Source organism: Oryctolagus cuniculus, chromosome 6 (genome assembly GCF_051225735.1).
Source record: "Oryctolagus cuniculus isolate XC-2025 breed Fujian yellow rabbit chromosome 6, ASM5122573v1, whole genome shotgun sequence".
Lineage (NCBI taxonomy): Eukaryota > Metazoa > Chordata > Mammalia > Lagomorpha > Leporidae > Oryctolagus > Oryctolagus cuniculus.
The window spans coordinates 22815856-22821900 of NC_142872.1; the positions used below are offsets into that span (position 1 = coordinate 22815856).

At 43.9% G+C, this 6045-nt stretch overlaps 1 long non-coding RNA gene across 1 annotated transcript; it reads left to right on the forward strand.

The window, feature by feature from the left end:
- Positions 1–43: 43 nt before the first annotated feature.
- Positions 44–1131, forward strand: LOC138850146 (uncharacterized). The gene is made up of 2 exons (XR_011389728.2): positions 44–163; positions 808–1131. It is a non-coding gene; the product is annotated as an uncharacterized LOC138850146 (long non-coding RNA).
- The last annotated feature ends 4914 nt before the right edge of the window (positions 1132–6045 follow it).

The following is a 6045-nucleotide window of genomic DNA, read 5'->3' on the forward strand; positions in this document are numbered from 1 at the left end:
GGCGGGGCCTCCGGGCGGCTTCTGGGCGGGGCCTGCGGGCGGCCTCTCTGAGGAGGCCGAGGGCCGGAGGCGGGTGCGTGCGGACGCCGCTGTGGGTCCGTCCATGGGGCTGAGCGAGGTTTGCAAGGACGGTGACGGGGAAGCACATTCCCGAAAAGGAAAAGTATGTATTTTTAAGATTCGTGTGTATAGGTATCCCCCACACGCAGAGATACTGAATGAAACTACTGTGTACCGGAAAGCAGAAGTCTGGAGAATAAAATAGTGAGCGGGCCCTGGATCCGAGAGAATGGGTTTAGCACATCCTCAAGTGAAAATGGTGTTAACTGTTCATTGTTTAATATATTCACAGCAATGTTATAAGGACCAAAGCTGCTTTGGCAACCAGAAAAAGACCATCGCAAATATTACTTTAGAAAATTGTAGCTATACCTATTTGTAGTATCGACTCATGGAAATGTTCTCCCAAGTCCACAATCTTTTCTATATATATATATATATATATATATACACTCTTCATATGTATAATTACTCCAAAAAGTTAGTGAAAATGGCATTAAAAGAAAAATGTACATTTCCCACCAACTTTTCTGAAATCCTGCTGTATATATTCTTGTCTGTTTCTAGGTCACCCATTTGTATTTTTCAATTAATAATTATTTAGTAAAGTGTTTAGGAGCTTGAGATGCTGTGTTGTTCAAGTTTAGACCCTTGGGCACATGGAACTTTCTACAGATAATAAACAAAATCTGCTATGATTAGGGTGTTTTCCCCCGATAATTCATGTGTTACAAATTTAACCACCAGGGCCAGAGCTGTGGTGTGTCAAATAAAGCATCCGCCTGCAATGCCGTCATCCCATATCTGCACAGATTCAGGTCCCACCTGCTCCACTTCTGATCCAGCTTCCTGCTAATGTGCCTGGGAAAGCAGCAGAAGATGGCCCACATGCCAGGGCCCCTGCACCCACAGAGGAGGCAGCTCTTGGCAGGAGGCTCCTGGCCTCTGTCTAGCTCTGCCCTGGCCTGGTGCAAACACTTAGGGAATGATCTGACAGATAGATGTCTCTGTCTCTTCTGCCTCCCTGACCTTCAAATAAAGAAATAAATCTGAAAAAAAAAAAAAAAGAAATTTAATCCCTAAAGTCATATATCAGTAATATTTGGTAGGTGATTAGGTAACGGAGATTCTGCCCTCATGAATAAATGAATCTATTTTCAGATTAATGGATTAATTTGGTTATTGAAAGAGTAGTTTCGTTATGAAAGTGAGTTCTCTTTGCCGTGCTTACTTGGTCTTGCAATATGATGTCCTCTACTGTATTATGATGCATTTAGAGTGAACCAGTGGCTAGGTTTACCCTTTGGCTGGCTGTCTCTGTCTTCCTCTGTACTTCTTTGTTTCTCTGCCTCTCAAGTAATCTTTTTAAAAAGGAAAGAAAAGGAATCCCAAATAAAGGAGTAAAGTGATTAATTTTGAGAGTTAGAGAAGGTAATGATGTCAGCTTTGAGTACAGCTTGTTCTTTAAAGAATGGATTATTGGGCGTTGTGCCACAGCAAGCTAAACTGCAGCCTGCCATACCGGCACCCCATGTTGGAGAACCAGTTTGAGTCCCTACTGTTCCTTTTTTTTTAAGATTTATTTATCCTATTTGAAAATCAGTTACAGAGAGGGAGAGAAAGAGGGATCTTCCATCTGCTGGTTCACACCCCAGATGACCGCACAGCCAGGGCTGGGCCAGGTCAAAGCCAGGAGCTTCTTCCAGGTCTCCCACGTGGATTGCAGAGTCCCAAACACTTAGCCATCTTCTCGTGCTTTCCCAGGCCATTAGCAGGGAAATGGATCAGCAGTGGAGCAGCTGGGACATGAATCAGCTCCCATATGGGATGCTGGCGTCGTAGGCAGCAGCTGAGCCTGCTATGCCACAACACCAGCCCCTGTTCTAGTTTCCATACAGCTCCTTGCCAATGTGCCTGGGAAAGCAGCAGAAGGTAGGTCAGTTACCTGGGCTCATGCTATCCATGTGAAAAGCCCTGATGGAGCTCCGAGCTCCTGGATTGTGCTGGTCCAGCTCTGGCCATTGCAGCCATTTGGGAAGTGATCCAGCAGGGAATCTCTCTCACTGTTTCCTTCAAATAAATAAAGTCTTTTAAAAAGGGATTTGTTTTTCTGTTCTTTAGTTTGCTGTTTTTTTATTCCCCTGTGTATTTATGGGTATATTTTCACATCTGAAAACATACAGATCTAATTTATTCTTTTTGTATATTATATGATAGGATATTCCACAGTTTATCCAATCAGAACCCTATTGTTGAACAATTAAGTCAGCACAAAAGATTTTAAAGCACTCAATGAAGGCTTTTTGTTAAGATCCTTAAAATGGAATTGCTGAGTCAAAGAATATACACACTTAAGATTTTGATAACCCTTCAAATAGGCTGTACACTGGAGTGGATGGTTGACACAATTAAAATCCCTCTTGGGATGCCTGTATCTCATATTGAGGTGCCTGGGTTCAAGTCCTAGTTCCATTTTAGATTCCAATTCCCTCCTTTTTCCTACACTGGGATGCAGCAGGTGATGGCTCAAGTGGGTCCCTGCCGTCCACGTGGGAGACCCTGATTGAGTTCTAGGCTCCTGGCTGTGGCCTAGTCCCAGCACTAGCTGTGTGAGCATTTGGGGAGTGGGCCACTCCTTCTCTCCCTCTCTCTGTGGACTTTCAAATAAAAAATAAATATAAATTTAAAAGATTGTAAACAAGCTTGCTTTGTCACCAGATTTCAGAATGGTCAGTTGTTTAAATTTGTATATTTAGTAAACCAATGTGATATATTACTGATGAGGTTAAGTAATTTCCTCATCGTCCTTGTTAAATTAATCTGATTTGGTCTGAGAGTGACTACATACCTTCAGTCCCAACATCAGGAACTAAAACCTAGTGTGGTAGGTAAAGCAGCTGAAGGCCTGAATTAGGAATATGCTCTCATAACAGATACCTGAATCTCAGCCAGTCACAAATCACCAGCTGATCACATCATGCCCAAGTAAGGCAAAGGCAGTAACTAATCAACCTGATGTTCTGTGCCTCACTTCCCTTTTCTGTGTATACACTACCTGTTTACGTTGCACGCTGTTCTTTGATCCTCTTCTGATTCTGAGCACTTCCCGATTTGTGAATTGTTCTATGCTCGATTAAACTGTTTAATTTGTCTAAAGTTTTTCTTTTAACAGCAATAATAATCTGTTCTTCTTTCAAGAATTGGTTCTTCAAATTCTTTGTTTTTCTATTGGATTTTTATCTTCTTAATACTGATTTGTAAATTTTTAATATTTTACATATAAATCCTTTGTCTTATATGTTACGATTTTTTCCCCCTATTTTGTCTGTTGTCTTTTAACTTTGTGAGCATTTCCCCAAAGGGAAGTCTTAAAGTTTTTATAAAATTTGGGGCCAGCATTGTGGTTTAGTGAGTAAAATTGCCACCTGTGATGCTGGCATCCACACAGGCACTGGTTCACGTTCCTACTGCTCCACTCCTGATCCAGCTTCCTGCCAATAGCCTGGGAAAAGTAGCAGAAGATGGTCCAAGTCGTGGGCCCTTCCACACACATGGGAGACCCAAATGAAGCTCCTGGCTCCTGTCTCTGGCCTAGCCTAGCCCTGACTTTCAGCCATATGAGGACTGAACCAGTGGTTGGAAGATATGTCTCTCTCTCTCTCTTTAATACTGTCAATAAAAATAAATAAATCTTTTTAAAAATGTTTAGAAAATTTGAGAGGCAGACAGACAGAGTTCCTTTCTACCTGTTCATTACCCAGAATGCTTTGCAGTAGCCGGGGCTGGGACCAGGGCTAGAGCCAGAAGCTGGTAAATCAGTCCAGGTGTTTCACGTAGGTGGCAAGGGCCCAGCCACTTGAGTTACGACCTGCTGAATGTTGATTCTTAGGCAATCGTTTTAAACAGTCTTTGTGGTTTCCTAGATTCGGCTCATGCACAGAATGTTATTTTGTGTACTAAAATTATTAAAATATTGTCTTATTGCTATTTAATTATAATTATGTTAGTTATGTTTCTGTGGTTATATCCTGATTTCTAATTTTTATTTTATTGAAACTCGATTTTTTAAATGATCTATTACTTCTCTATTGGTTTCAAATGCCATTTTCAGGGCCAGCATTTTGATGTGTCCTGGTCTACTTCCAATCCAGCTTCCTGCTAATTGCTTGGGAAAAACAGTGGAAGATGGCGCAAGTGGCTGGGCCCCTGCCATCCACATGGGAGACCCAGATGAAGCTCCTGGCTAATGGCCTGGCTCTTGCGTACTTTTGAGGAGTGAATCAGCAGATGAAAAATCTTTATGTCTCTCCCTCTCTCTTGCAGCAATTCTGACTTTAAGAATAAATATTTTTTATTTTTATATTTAAATTTATTTATTTTGAAAGTCAGAGTTACAGAGAAAGAGAGTGAGGGAGAGACAGAGAGAGTCTTCCATCTGCTGGTTCACTGCCCAAATGTCCACAACAGCCAGAACTGGGCAGACCCAAAGCCTGGAACCAGGAGCCAGGAGCTTCTTTTGGGTCTCCTACATGGGTGCAGGGGCCCAAGGACTGGGGCCATCTTCTGCTGCTTTCCCAGGCCTCTTAGCAAGGAGCTGGATTGTGAATGGAGCAGCCAGAATTTGAACCAGTGTCTATGTGGGATGCTGGCACCTTAGGTGGCGACTTTACCCATTATGTTACAGTGCCAGCCCCAAATATCTTTCTAAAAAATGCCATTCTCATAATAAATAGTTTTCTTGAACATTATATTTTCTTTTAAAAAAAAAGATTTTATTTTTTTATTTGAGAGGTAGTTACAGACAGTGAGAGGGAAAGACAGAGAGAAAGCTCTTCCTTCCGTTGGTTCACTCTCCAAGTGGCCACAATGGCCAGAGCTGTGCCAATCCGAAGCCAGCAGCCAGGTGCTTCTTCCTGGTCTCCCATGTGGGTGCAGGGGCCCAAGCACTTGGGCCATCTTCTACTGCTTTTCCAGGCCACAGCAGAGAGCTGGATTGGAAGAGGAGCAGCCGGGACACAAACTGGCACCCATATGGGATAACAGTGCCACAGGCAGAGGATTAACCTACCATGGCATGGTGTTGGCCCCTGGACATTGTGTTTTCTTCCAGAGATCTGTTTGTACCAATATATGTCTGTGTTTCAATTACCATGGTTTTATATAATATTTTTATTTAAAAGTTTTTTTTTTTTTTTTTTGACAGGCAGAATGGACAGTGAGAGAGAGAGACAGAGAGAAAGGTCTTCCTTTGCCGTTGGTTCACCCTCCAATGGCCGCCGCGGCCGGCGCACTGCGGCCAGCGCACGGCGCTGATCCGATGGCAGGAGCCAGGTACTTATCCTGGTCTCCCATGGGGTGCAGGGCCCAAGCACCTGGGCCATCCTCCACTGCACTCCCTGGCCACAGCAGAGAGCTGGCCTGGAAGAGGGGCAACCGGGACAGAATCCGGCGCCCTGACCGGGACTAGAACCCAGTGTGCCGGCGCCGCTAGGCGGAGGATTAGCCTAGTGAGCTGCGGCGCCGGCCTATTTAAAAGTTTTAATTTACTTTGATTTATTTCAAAGGCAGAATGACGGAGAGGAAGAACTTCCACTTGCCCAAATGCACAAAACATCTGGGCCAGGGGAAGCTGGAAGCCGAGAACTCAATCCAGGCCTTTCGCATGAGTGTCAGGGACCCGAGTACTCAAGCTGTCACCCACAGGCTGCCCGGTGCACATTAACAGGAACGCGGGTCAGAAGAGGAACCAGGACTCGACCTCAGGTACTACGGTATGGGTTGTGGGTATCCTTGCTGGCATCCTAACCATTATGGCAAACACCCACCTCTCCAGGATATTTTTATATCTTCTAAAGTGTAGTCATTCTTCACCGGAAGCTTAAGAGCACTCCGAGAGAGTGTGAGAAAACTCGACTGCAAAGCTTGCTGTGTGTGACAAGCTCTTTACAAAGCTCCGGAGCACCAACAGATTGTTTTCTTTTACTT